We start from the raw sequence: 14,938 nt of genomic DNA on the forward strand, positions 1-14,938 counted from the left end.
TGTCACCTTTCAATAGCAAGGTGGCATTAACCCTTCATTACCCCATATCCCACCGCTACAGGGAGTGGGAAGAGAGTGGCCAAGTGCCAGAATAGGCGCATCTTCCAGATGTGCCTTTTCTGGGGTGGCTGGGGGCAGATGGTTTTAGCCACGGGGGGGCCAATAACCATGGACCCTCTCCTGGCTATTAATATCTGCCCTCAGTCACTGGCTTTACCACTCTGGCAGAGAAAATTGCGCGGGAGCCCACGCCAATTTTTTCCGCCATTTAACCCTTTATTTCAGCAGCTACAGCGCAGAAATTTTGCACATACACACTACTAACATTAGTAGTGTGGAATATGCAAAAAAAAGGGGGATATGAGATGGTTTACTGTATGTAATCATGTCTCATATCCTGTCGGGTTTGTGAAGGAGAAATGAAAAGCCGGCAATTGAATTACCGGCTGTTCACAGATATCGCGCTGATTGAAATCTAAATACAGAATATATATATATGTGTCACAATGACATATATATATATATATATATATACTGTATATATGTTTTCCCTAACATTTGAGCACATAAATCCATTAGATGTCGGTTTTGCAAGCCTGCGCGAAAATCTCGCAGTACGGATGCCATACGGATTACATGCGGAGGATGCCATGCGCAAAATACGCTGACACACCCTGACTACGGATCACTATTTTGGGAACATTTCTCCGTATTACGGCCGTAGTACGGACGTATAATACGTGGCGTATTGTCTTACGCCATGTGTGACCCCAGCCTTATAGTGCACAAGCACTAGTTTTCTTAATGTTTAGAACCAGCGCATGTGCATGGGTGGAAGCCAGGGCCTGTGCATGGGAGGAAGCCAGGGCCTGTGCATGGGAGGAAGCCAGGGCCTGTGCATGGGAGGAAGCCAGGGCCTGTGCATGGGGCTAAGCCAGGGCCTGGGCATGGGGCTAAGCCAGGGCCTGGGCATGGGGGTAAGCCAGGGCCTGGGCATGGGGGTAAGCCAGGGCCTGTGCATGGCGGTAAGCCAGGGCCTGGGCATGGGGGTAAGCCAGGGCCTGGGCATGGGGGTAAGCCAGGGCCTGGGCTGGTTTCATTGGAACTTGCAGTGCAGAACTTCTATGTACAATTTATTGGTTAGTTGCCTATTTTGATATCAAGCACACATATAGAAATGGGATAAGAGTTTACCACTTTAGAAATTCACCCTATCCCTACCTTGCTATTCTCTTTTGCATGCTGCTGTGTGCAGAGAAATGACATGATGAACTTTGGGCTGTGGCTTACTTGCATCTAGTTTATACCTGCTGTATGATTGTTGGGGTATGAGCGTATGACTCCTCTTGCTGCGCCGTGTGTTTGGGGTTTTTTTTTCAAGGAGTTCACGCAGAATCCGCCTGAGAAAAGATGTTGTGTGCACATGTCCGTAGAAATCCTATATATAAAAAAAAAAGTCAGAACAAGAAGAGGCGCAGCTCGATCCTTACCTGCACAGTTGGGGCTAGGCTGGATCCATCCACCATTGGTGCGGGTGAGACATCTGCCCGTTTATGGCTACCCTTAGATCTTCAGCTTTAGCGGAATCCGAGGCTGCTGGTACTTGCCATCATAAATAAGTGTACAGATGCACATGTACAAAGCCGCTTCTCATTATATACTGTGCATCTAGCTTCAAAGGATCAGCTTCAAAGTAATTGTCTGATAAACAGCAGAAAAGAGAGAAACGTCTCCATGCAGCACCTTTTCAAGTACAAAAGTACCAGTATTTCACAACTACAAATGAGTCTGTTATAGAACAATTTGTCAGAGATCACATCATGACTAAATCCTCCATGATAACTCTGCAAGGAACCTTCCGGCCATCAGCATGTCTATTGTGACTGGCAGTGTACAGACTAACGTAGTCTGCCTCCTGTGCTAACTGGGCAAATCGAGAATCATTAATGCTGTAATAAACGTTTCCAGTAAGCGGGGGCGGAACTATAGGGTGTGTGGTCACGCCCATGCTCAGGCCTCAGAAACGGCTTATCGTTCACTATTCCGGCATTAAGAATATTGGGGTCTCTATGTAGATAATTTTCAGTTCAGTTTATTCCACAAAGAACTACACAAGGCATGATTTCATGAATCGATGTGCCAGAACTGTTTTTGTAGGGAGAAAGCGAGTATTTGATAACACAGATAGGAGTTACAACATTTTTTTTTCAACTGCTTTGTATTCAAAAGCTGAACCCTTCTACATCAGTAACTAAGAAGTCGGTTCATATAGGTCATTAACGTATATATGATCTTTGCAATCTATGACCGTATAGAATAGTGCATACCTAATGGCCATAAAGAAGGTATACGGTACTCCTGGTTATAAGATGAGGTTCCCAAGTAGGGTCCCAACCTGTAAATCATATAATAGAAAAACTTGGCACTGAGGAAGTTGCAGTGAAAAAAATAACTTTTATTTGGCAATCCTTATTGTAGCGTTTAACGTTTCGGTCCTACAATAGGACCTTCATCAGAATGGATTGCCCCTTGAGTTAACGTGTCAGTCTACATGTAGCAGCACTTGGTATTGCGAAATTGGGTAATGGCGCTCTGGCGTCACAATACTATGCCCTGCTACATGTGGACTGACACTTTCATTACCCAAGAGGCAATCCGTTGTGATGAAGGGCCTATTGTAGCACCGTAACGTTAAAAACTATAATAAGGATTGCCAAACAAAAGTTGTTGTTGTGTTTTTTTTTTCACTTCAACTTCCGGAGTGCCAACCAACCCAACCAATGTATGGATAGCCAGAAAAGCACCGAGCAGGTAATAGATATAAAATGCCTTTATTAAATATTAATGGCAAGATTAAAACAAAACATCTGTGCGCATAACAGGACTAAGGAGCAACACATATAATTGCTCCACAATTTGAATAGTAATGGCCGACCCTATTTATATGTGAGTATTTCCCTCAAGTGTGGATGTAAAATAGTGTACAATATATAATTAAAAAAGTTGTGTATTCAAATAATTCATATACCAAGAGTGTATCAGAATCCGGGATAAAATTACTCATAGAAGTGCAATGTGCAAAACAGCGATTAGCATTTAGTGATACAACTAAGTATTTCAATACAACCAAAAAGTGCAATGTGCATAAAATGGGGGATCCTCTATATCTACCTTTAGGAATTGCCATGTCCTGTAATTGCGCACCCCGACGCGCGTTTCGGATTTTATCCTTCGTCAGGGGGTGGCTATTGCTAATAAAAAGTGGAACCTTTTATACCATCCGTAACACTAACACTGTGGCCCGAGTCTGTCCGGCGCGTGCGCGGTCAGGAGGATCCGGAAGCTTCAGCGCCCGCGCCACGTGACCGGACATATGGGGGCTGAGTACCCGACGTTACCATGGACACGGGGACGCGGCGCGCCAGAACCCCGGACCACAGACCGGGCATGCGCACCACCAGGGACACAGTCTAGGAGTTAAAAACTACAATAAGGATTGCCAAACATTGTTGTTGTGTTTTTTTCACTGCAGCTTCCGGAGTGCCCCTGATGGGCAGCGTCTTCTGTGTGTAATAATTTGGACCCAATGATGAGCTATGGTGCCAGTGGCCTGAGCCGTCCATTCCTATAAAGAGGCATTGGATGGGATTAGAACAGATGAAAATGTTTTATATAGTGTAACACATTTTTGTTCTGGGAACCGGTGGGCAGTAAACTTTTTTTTTTTTGTTTAGACACAACTTTGCAGCTTTGTTATTTGGCCGGAGGAAACGTTTCCCATCGAGAACATGGCCGGGTATTTTGTTACGCAACATAATTGTTCTTCCAGAATACATCACTGTATCTGGTGGGAATGTGAAAACAACTGTCATTAGTAAAGCGTAAGATAGCTGTTGGCTGACCTGCTGTCCTTCCGGACCCCTCCATCAATCTACCATACATGTAAACCCATCGGCAGTCCTTTACTCGCCTCTTCAGACAGGCTGATCCTTCAGAATAATCAGTAGTACGACCGTTCTGTTCACATAAAATAGAATTGTCCTCGGCAGCATATCACGCGATGTGCTGCTGAGAACAACAAACTTCTGAAAACATATCATTCCACTGAACAACAATTTTACGTATTTTGCCCTTTATAGTGGTGGATGCCGACCTGTTGAGACAGCTTGATAGATACTAGCGAGTGTTCCTAGGTGTACTGGTTCCTCTACTGGCCTCGCCAATAGCAGAATTAGACAGTACTCCTTTCTGACTCCTCCATTAACCTGCAATTAGCTGTGTGTCTTTAGTTCAGAAAACACTGCTGCTCATATCCGAAAAGAGCAAAAAATTGCTTGTGTTGACTCTAAACTTCCTCCCAATCGTCAGGTATCGTATCTGTAGATGCAGATTTGCCGTCACCATGATTTTAAATGGGCTGACTCTTCCTAGGGACGCATAAACTGGGCTGTATACTCTGAGCAGAGGTTTCCACTGTTCCTATATTTTTTCATTAAGATCACGTTCATACGTTCAGTATTTGGTCAGTATTTTCCATCAGTATTTGTAAGCCAAAATCAGGAGTGGGTGATAAATCCAGAAGTAGTGACGTGTTTCTATTATACTTTTCCCCTGATTGTTCTACTCCTGATTTTAGCTTACACATACTGACCAAATACTGAATGTGTTAACATGGCCTATAGCACATAGTAAGAAAAGGGGAGGAGGGGGATGCGGCTGCAGCTTCTCACTGTTTTTACATTGGATGGATTTTTTTTTTAAGTTTGAGGAAGCTTCTTAAGCATTTACTGTGAGAATGCAGATCGCTCAAAGACTCCTTTTACCCTTACAGCTGCAGTTTCTCCTTTATATTTCCCACTTCCCATCTTCTAACAATTTCCTACTTTGTTTTACATGAGATGGAATTTTTTTTTTTAAAGACTGAGGCGGTTTGTGAATGATTACAGACATTCTACAAGTTTAGGGGATTTAACTGTTGCCCAAAACTGCAGCTTCATACCCTTCCTTGCCCTCTTCTCCCTACTTTCTACACTGCTAGATGGATTTTTCTCAACACTGAGGGGTTTTCTGAATTATTACAAAGAGCCTACAGGCAGGTTAAGAGAATTACATGCTACCAGAAGAAGACGCCCAGAGTTGAGAAACTGCAGCTGCATCCCCCTTCCTTCCCTCTCCTCCTGATTTAGGTTTGTTTCGCTTAAAAAAGACTTCTGAGGCAACCTCATTTATATGTATAAATACATGTGTGGTCAATACAAAGGGACTGGCACATGACTTATTCCTTCCCAAGACCATACTAAGGACCAGGGGGCACTCATTATGGGTGGAAGAAAAACGATTCCGGCAGCTAATTAGGAAAGGGTTCTCTACAGTTAGAGCAGTCAGACTGTGGAATGCCGACCACAGGAGGTAGTAATGGCCGACAGCCCGACACTATAACAGCTTTTATACAAGGGCTGGATGATTTCCTCAGTACACATAACATTGTGGGTTATTTTTATTTTTTTTTAATAACTTTAAAAGCCTTTTGGACATTTATTGGAATCCTGCGCACAAGATAATAAGAACTGCTCCCAAATGTTGCTGCTTTACCCTGATAACACATCACACGTTTACTCATTGTATTGTAATTTTAGGCTGATACATACATTTAAATTAATTCCATGGGTTATAAGCAATGTAATTAACACAATCTTTCTAAGAATTGTCACTGTTGGGCAATTGAGACACATCCTGCTTTAAAGTCGCTTTTACCGCTTATTTGATGGCTTAACATTAGCGATCTATACAAAAGTCATGCAACCCCCATGCTGGTTTGCGGTTCACAAATATTGCACGGCTGTGATAAGTCCTTTGGAAAGTTCCGCGGTTGTAAGAGTTCGGGGACAGTTCTTGGATCCGTTCATTGGGTTGAATGATTGCACAATGTGGATATTTGGCCGTTTGGCAGCGTGCTGCATTGTGTGTAGTGGAGGAGGAATATTCTCTCGCTAGCACATAAATTAGAAGCAGACCTGTTTGGAGAGGAAGCATATTTTTCTCTGTGATCTGTTCTGTATCTTCCCGGAGATCATCCCCACAGGGAGCGGCGCTGTTCACATGATTGTCAGCAGTGATCCGACGATGGTGACCCCACTCCGAGCAGGGGAAAAGAGTTGGGCCAAGTTATTATTATTTTTTTAATTCCTCTCTCATTTTCCCTGTTTTTTAGGAACCCTTCCACACGCACAGGGAGGTTTCGTTAATTTCTTTCAGATGACAGAGGATTTTTTTTCTTCTATCCATTTAATCGAGCTTGTTCCTCCGCAGCGTAGTAACCGGTGCCAAGGGGATGCAGCTTCTTCTTTTGAAACAATGGGGGGAAAAAAAATTAAAATTCCAGATCTAAACCAGATTTTTCATCATTCTCTTATTATATTCCGAATTGCTCCATACTAATGACCCTTTATATTTATCCTGAACTACAATTCCCGAAATCTTTAGCTAACAAGTCCCTTTATATAAATCCCGGGGCTCTGTGGAGTCCGTAAACCAAACTTCTGACTTCTTTATTCGTTCCTAAATACATATGTACTCTCATTGCCATTTACAAGTAACACAATATTATAGGCGTTGTCTACTTCTAGGGACCTTCTTCTTCCCGAAAGGCTAAAAATCCTTTTTTTGCTATTGGATCCCAGTAAACATTTTGCACCATTTGCCTTCTGTAGCCTCTTGCCGGCTTTAGAATGAGTTGCGGTAACTGAGAATCCTTCAGCGAGCCCCCTACAATGGTCTGAGGAGTTTGTAACTTTGTATTTTGTCTTTCTGTGTTCTTCTGATTTACGATCACATGAAGGTAGGTTCAGATCAGCCTCGCCGTGATCCTAAATCTGCTCAGAAGAGCTCATTGAAAGACAGATAAGAGAGTTACAATCTGCAAAACAGATGGATTCTTAGCTATCTCATTCTGCGCCAGCAATGTGCGAAAAAAAGGAAAGATATAAAAGCCAAATGGTGCAACATTTTTAATGAATGCATGGTTTGGGGGCTAAAAATTATTTATTTTTTTGGAATTGAAGTATTAAGTAAAAAAGAAAAAGACAAATTGTACAGCTCTTTAATTCAGTAGTAGACCACTCGTTGAAGGGGATGTCCTCCTTTGGAGACACTTTAGGGATACATTTCCTGGAAGAATAACGAACAGAGACCTAAGAAAAGATGTGGGTGTCTTTTGTGGATTGCTACTAATTGCTACAATAGACTTGTCAGGATGGCTGACGGCTGTGCAGCTACATGTCTTAAACTGGAGCAGAGTCGTGTTTTGCAGCAGTTGTAAGTCACTTACTGTAAATGTCTAAGAAACGTGTTAAAAATTAAAATGTGTTTTTTTTTGCTTTTTGTTATGGATTTTTTTTATTTTATTTTGGAAAAAGGGTGTGGACAGGAAGTTTTCGTAATCCACTTTGTGTAAGAAATGAGTCAGGCTCTTTAAATCCTCGCATGTTTTCCAGAGGTGAGACTCTCTCAGCTCATCGTGTTTTCGTGGCTCGGCTCCCACATTGGCACAAGTTCAAAGCCGAATCGTTAAAATGCCTCCTTGCAAAAGTTTAACACTTTAAAACTTCAAAGTGGAAGAAGGGAGTGGACGTTCTGGAAACTGAATATGAACTCGACTGAGTCGCGCTTTAAAAAAAAAAAAAAAAAAACTTTTCCAATATTTTTCACTCCTTTTTTAGAAGACATTCACTCTGCTCACAGTGATCATGCATTAAAATAATTAAAGAAAGAACATTTGGGCTGTTCATACGTTGCATTTTTTTTTTTTTTTTTTGCTTTTGTTATGAAAATTTTAAGCCGCGGTTTACATTAGCAGCAAAGTCTAAGATTTCAGAAATCTCATGCACACACCTTGTTTTTTTTTTTTCCTGATTGATCTGAAAAACTAGTGCATTTTTGAAAACTGCAAAATGCCCCTTCTTTCATCAGTGCTTTGGCAGTTTTTTTTTTTATTCACCCATGGGAAACAATGTGCAGGTGTAAGGTTTTGGTGCCAAACCTTTTAGGAAGTTGCATCGTCCTTTCTTTGGGGGGAGCGGGGGGGTGCACTAAACTTTATCAGCATGCACAAGAGACAATAAGAACGTAGCAAAACCTGTTTTGTTTTGTTTTGTTTTTTGTTTTTTTTTAAGCTGCTGATTTACTGGCAAGACAGCAGGTTTTGCCTGCGGGGAAAAAAAAACAGCAAAAACGCAGCGTGTGACCACAGCCTATACTGATCCACTCGTCCTACAACGATGCATGGAACCTCTTGCTGATTTATCGACTCATCTATCACTGCAGCTAATACCCATGATGCGCCATTAAATGCCCCGGTGTTCCATCGCTCCTGTGTTCTGCACTGGTCTTTCATTACTTTTCTGCAGCGATGTCACGCATCCACATGACTGCTGCAGCCAATTTTTCACCCTCACTGCTGCTGATACCACTGATTGACTGCAGTGGTCACGTGTGTGTATGTGGCATTATCTCCGTAGGACTGGTGATCACACACCAGCGCAGATCACCGGAGCGCTGCAGTGTCGGGAGATTTAAAATGTCCAGTTACCAGTATGCAACTAACTCCCGAGCTCCCCCTAGTGGCAGATGCAAATTTTATAGTTTAGTGTATGATCTATACAGAAGTGGAGCAGCGACCTCTGTAATTGCATAGTTTTTTTTCTGATTACATTTCCTACTATTAAAATTATTGACACTAGACTAAAATCCTTTTCGTTAGCCATGACAGATCTTTCCATTATTTTTTACGGTTGCATTGTTGTAATACGACGCAGAGAATTTTACTATGCTTTGCTTGCAGCATACATTACCGTCAGAGCCTCAGTAAAATGGGTGCGGACCGCTCTACACAAAGGGATATTTGCAGAATTGATGGAGGCTAATTATCCGGGGCGTTCCCACATTTATAATTTACACATTCTAAAAGGTGCCCACTTACTTTACTAGCTGGGAATTTAGCAGTGTAATGTATCCTTCTTCTTTTTTTTCTTGACTTGTTCTTCTTCATCTAGAAGCGACACGTGTATGACGGAATTCAAACAATCCCACTTTCTTGTCCATGTTCTGCTGACTCGCGCTGATGAAATATCACATACCTGTAGAAAAAATGTGCAACTTTTAGGAGGGAGGGGGTGTGTGTTTTTTTTTTTTTTATTATTTTTTTTTATATATTGTCGGTTTGTTAAATAAAATATTCAGAGTGGCAAGATTATATTGGTTGTACCTCGGCCTGCCAGTTGTCTTCAGAGGCAATACGAGGCCCTCATATACTGTAGATTATGTTGAGTTCAGCAAGACTGATGTGTCCTCCTCAGGGGCGGACATATCATTGATGCAGCATGTGCAGCCACCCAGGGGCCCAAGGCAGCAGGCAGCTTCTGTCATGGCAGAACTGTTTGGCTAGAAAAGGGCCATATTCTGTTCTTGCACAGGTTCCCTTTTATGTCTGGGTCCACCACTACTCTCTGGACTGCTGCCCCCCGATGGAGAGTGAATAATTTAAATTGCCCAGTACTTCTCACCACAATCCTTTTGTTCTTTAAGCCGCCCCCAGAGGTGTTGGTTCCTTACTCCCCTCTTCCACCTGAAAACACATAGTCGCTTGGCCAATTCAAACATTCATATGTATGTCGGAGCATGTCGGAGTAAAAAGCAAGTGGTAGGTCACACAACTTGGTTGAGAGACCCTTCGAAGACTTAAAGGGGTATGCCCATTTCCAAGATCCTATCCCAATATGGGATAGTAGTAGTATAGTAGTAGTAGTAGTAATAATACGAATAATAATAATTAGATTAGCAAATACCTCCAATTAGAAATGTAGTGTAGTTCTTCTGATTCTATAGGTCTCTTTCCTCTCGTGCAGGCATTGCAGAACCTTAAGTATCCATGGATACGACCACTAGCAACTAGCTGTCACTTCATTAGTACACATAACCATGGATACCTAAGGTCCTGCAATGCCTGCATGAGAGGAAAGAGACCTATAGAATCAGAAGAACTATACTACATTTCTAATTGGAGGTATTTGCTAATCTAATTATTATTATTATTATTATTATTATTATTATTACAACTACTACATATTGGGATAGGATCTTGGAGATGGGAATACCCTTTTAAGGCACCTATGCACTTATTTAATGGGGCCAGGGCAGTATACGAATAAGGATTAAAAGAAATATATATATATAAATATATTAACCTCTCAGACCAGCGCTGCTTCTTCGCACTTTGTAGAGTGTTCTCTGACTGCATTTAATCACTTGACCGCTGCAGCCAGTCACTGGCTACTGATCTACTGCGACTATGGTACTTTCCATCTTTACAAGAAGAAACTGCAGTGGTTCTAAGATTTCCTCCTGTCAGATGTTGATGCTTTGAGACAACAGGGGGGGGGGGACACAGTGCAGAGGAGCAGCTCTAGTCCAGAAGATCAGATTAACGTGATTTACCTGCAGATATAGTGTAATGTGCAGGAAGATCATAGCACTTATGTCTGGCTGGCTTACTGGAGCAGTGGCTACAGAGAGAAAACAAATGAATATTCTCGCTGCAGCCACTTGCTTCCGGTGCAAGTAGCAGTTAGTCACTACACAGTAAGCAGCTGTACTCAATCTCCCGACATGTTGATTGACAGCCTGCTCTGCAGCATGTGTGTGTGCAATGTTCTAACGAGTGATCACCGCAATAGTCTCAGCTCACTACTCAAACGGCCTCCTGCACCGCCCCAATGAGAGGAAGCGAGATGTGGTATGATCAGACCATGTTCCTGCACGGTCAGACACTGCGATTACACCGTACACAGCAGGGGCACATTTATAAGATTATCTCAGCACAGGAACATTTTATTTATACACATCCAATGGTGGAGTGTAATACTTCTTGGAATAATATTGAATAAAATTAACTTTGTTCACGGGAAAACCTCTTTAATTTTCTCCATGTATCCCCAGCCCCAGTAAGCCATCCAGATATGATATAAAAGTTAATTACTTGCAGATTGTCACTATATCCGCAGGTAAATAGCGTTTCTGGAGGTGATACTTTTCCTTAAAAACAAGTAAAGCTGAAGGATATGTCTCCTTCAAAATCATTAATTTATGGCAGTGAGGAACCAAATGGCAGCGTTAAATAACATTCTCATTCTTCACGTTCTACTGACAGTAGCAGCAGAGAATTTCTACCATTTTTTTTTTCCGGCTGATTTCTCAGATCGCTCCTTTTCACTACGGTAGAAAACTGTACGTATCTTATTTACCTCTATGGTATTTGTGATTATGTAAAAAAGAATTAAAGAATGTCTGCAAGCAGAAATCTTGGTTGTATACAAATATTTCAAATGCCATTCCATGTGTACGGGAAAAATAAACCTGTAAAGGTTATATGCCTTTACATTAAAATGTGTTTCAGATCTTGTAATTTAGCACAATTTGTGTTCACATAAAATAAACTAAAAAAAAAAAATGTCAGTGACCTCTGCATTTATGGCTACAGGTAAAATTATGGTAACCATTCTTCACTACTGTTTTCTCACTCTTTCAGTACAGTATCTCCATTTTGTTTCTCTTTATTTCTGCTGCTAAAATTGCCTCACTAAACCGATCCATTCCAAAATGCTTGCTGTGCTGCATTCCCTGCCTTGGCTTTTATACAGCCTATCATAGACTGTTTTTTTTTGGGAAGCCCACCTGGCCGCTCCTGTGGTCATGTGATCTTTATTTTTTGTTTCAGCTGATGAAATCTTTCTGGATTGTGTAATATAACGATAGCATTTTTTAGTGATTCAATCAAATTGCAATGTTCCTAAAATTTGGCATCAGTTCTATTTGCATCGTATTGAATCGCTCATCTCTTGCCACATTTGCAGTGTAGACAGCTGCTGGCTGATTCCTCACCTGTTTTTGGAAAGGGGGAAAGGAAATTTGCCCATGTTGGTCCCAGTTGACAAGCAACCCTAAATTAGGATTGGAGCCTTAACTTATTTCATTTTCGAGTCTGGTCAAATATCTGACTGCGACAAAAATCGTCAGCATAAACTGTCTAGCTATGCGTTTTTGCCACTGCAGTTTTTCATCTTCAGGGGGTCTGCAGCAGAAGGGTCCCATGGGGACACACTTAGTAGACTTATGCTTCCAGAAACAAAATCTCTCATTTGGATTTGTAGATGAAGTTCACAATCTTTTATCATTCATCCTAGATCAAGCCTCCAATGAGGTATATTCTGTTGGCCAATTTTTTTTTACTTTATTCCTTAGGGCTGGCATTTTATTTGGTTTGGAAATCGTCCACTTCTCCGTTGTAATGGTCTTAAGCATTTCTTCTATTTAGCAGGATTTGTTAAATTGTTTCAGTAATTTTAAAGTATATGTAGTCTTAACAAGGTCAGGGATGTACATGTTTAGTAGAAACTCCCCAAACCTGCTATGTGGTTATTGGTCTGTTCACATGCAGGTATGTGTAGTCTAGAAACATCACTTGACTCCTTAAAATAGAAATTACTGACATGCTATAGATTCCATGTGATAAACCGGAGTTGTGACCTGGATGTCTGCCGTGAAAAAAACCACAGCGACGAAACAAATCCAAGACGTTCAGATGTCGATCTCTCTAGTGGGGCGTTCATTACTCAATCACCCTCTATAAAGCAGACACAGCGTGGAAAACGTGGTACTGATCTGTGGCACCAATAAGCCTTCTAATCATACGTACCTGGCGATTAACTGACCCAATTGATATCATCCACCAGTCAACTTGGCCCCTTACAGAATACTTTCTCTGTCTTGTCAAGTATGACTCCATCCTTTTGTTCTGTATGCCGACCAATGTATAACGTGTTGGATCTATGACGGAAACTGACAAGTTGCCACTTACCACCCGACTTTTTAAAGGGCCTGTCCGACAGTCAGTTATTTACTTTTTTTTATTTTTGGATTTATTAAATATAACAAACCGGAGCATAACCTCCTTCCCTCGCCTCGGAGATCTGGCGAGGAACGATGTTTGCTTGTTCAGAATTTAGAGGGGGAATAAATGCGATTCTCCACCAATTACTTTAAAATATAATTGTCATTACTGTGACTTCAACATGAGGCAGACCACAATGTATGCCTCCATTTATTTAATCAATCCATGGCAAAAATATACATATACGGTATTTTAATGTCAGACAGCCTTTTTAAAGGATATTGTTCAGCAGAGTTTTGCTATGTAATCTGAGAGCAGCATGATGTAGGGGCAGAGACCCAGATTCCAGTGATGTATCACTTACTGGGCTGCTTGTTGTAGTTTTGATAAGAATCCTTGTGTGCAGCAGTGGTCGGAATGCTGAACTGTGCAGAACTCCACCCACACCCCTGATTGGCAGCTTCCTATGCACATTATCAGCAAGCTGCCAATCAATTGTGGGGGCGTGGTTACGCAGATGAGCTGGACTGCAGTGCACGTGACACCTAGTCCTGTACTGATAATCTCTTGCTGATAAACAATGATTGTGTTGAAACTATAGCAAGATGCTGTGCAAGTGACACATCCCTGGAATCGGGCTCTCTGCCCCTATATGATGCTGCTCTCAGTATACATATATAAACCTCCTGACAGATTTCCTTTTAAAGGGCCACTGTCACCCCCCTCCAGCCGTTATAAACTAAAAGAGCCACCTTGTGCAGCAGTAATGCTGCAGTCTAACAAGGTGGCTCTTTTAGTTTTTGATTCATTTATTATTATTATTATTATTATTATAGGCGGGGGACCGGGGGAGCGTCTGACAAGCGCAGTGCGCATGCCCAGGAACCCCAGCCCCGCACTGTGCATAATGAATAACACAGTGCAGGGCGGGGATTCAGGAACAGGGTGGGCGCACTGCGCGCACAGGCGCAGTCAGGCACCCGGCATCTGAGCTGTGACTGACAATGAAGACTGCGCCTGCCCCAGGCAGGCACGCACAGCGCAGGCGCCGGATTTAAGAAGCAACAGCGCGAAGGGGGCGGCGACCATCGCCCCTGAAGAGAAGAGTGACGGCAGTTGGGAGATTCCTAGAGGACGATTCGGACCGCCTCCAGATACAATATCTGGTATTTGTGGCCAATTTTTAAAACGCTTTATTGAGGTAATAAATGAATCAAAAACTAAAAGCCACCTTGTTAGACTGCAGCATTACTGCTGCACAAGGTGGCTCTTTTAGTTTATAACGGCTGGGGGGGGGGGGTGACAGTGGCCCTTTAAAGAATATGGACCACTTTAAAAGTTTAAAGTCCCTTTTTTAAAAACTTTTTAAATGCTAAATAATAATAATAATTATAATAATAATAATTTTTGCAATTGGTTTTCATAAAAATTGCATCTTCGTATTCTCCTTTATTATTTAATATTTCCTGCAGAATGCTGACTGCTCAACAGTTAACTGAGAATTCATCAGTGAGCTTGCTCTGATGGAGAGTTTGTAACCCCTTTTTTTTTTTTCTTTGCTCTCTTCTTAGCTGATTTACAACCACATGAAGGTTCAGATCACTTTTGATGTGGTCTTTGGTCATAAATCAGCTCAGAGTAGCTCAGTGATAGACAAAACGCGCTCACTGATGAATTCTTCGTTATCCCATTCTGCATCAGCAATATACAAAGAAGCAAAAGGCTTCTAAAAACCAAATGGTGCAAAATGTTTAATGAAACAATATTTTTTCTTACCCAAAGTAAATGAATTAAAAAATGCCCATATCCTTTTTAAGTTGTCAGTACACATTAGACAGACATAGAACGACCAATTAATGTTTATGGTGGCACTTGGGGAAAGAAGGGTGGAGCTGTTGTATTTTAATGTAGCCAATCCTTTACTTTGGAGGGAAGTAGGCCACCTCCTGAGGTGCTTGGTAGTCGCCTAAAACAGGACCAAGAAGTTCTGTAAAA

General features: G+C 41.8%; 1 protein-coding gene and 1 long non-coding RNA gene across 8 annotated transcripts in view; one reads left to right on the forward strand and one right to left on the reverse strand.

Moving 5' to 3' along the window:
- The window catches only part of RBMS1 (RNA binding motif single stranded interacting protein 1), a 165,410-nt gene that overhangs the window by 107,924 nt on the left and 42,548 nt on the right, over positions 1 to 14,938 (forward strand). The window lies entirely within an intron of this gene.
- LOC143784520 (uncharacterized) overlaps positions 6,166 to 14,938 on the reverse strand; it is a 39,541-nt gene continuing 30,768 nt past the window's right edge. The window contains exons 3-4 of the long non-coding RNA XR_013217804.1: positions 8,978 to 9,134; positions 6,166 to 6,343 (exon numbers count right to left, since the gene is read on the reverse strand). This is a non-coding gene — a long non-coding RNA (uncharacterized LOC143784520). The remainder of the gene's footprint in view (positions 6,344 to 8,977; positions 9,135 to 14,938) is intronic.

The sequence above is a fragment of the Ranitomeya variabilis genome, chromosome 7, assembly GCF_051348905.1.
Source record: "Ranitomeya variabilis isolate aRanVar5 chromosome 7, aRanVar5.hap1, whole genome shotgun sequence".
NCBI classification, from domain to species: Eukaryota; Metazoa; Chordata; class Amphibia; order Anura; family Dendrobatidae; genus Ranitomeya; species Ranitomeya variabilis.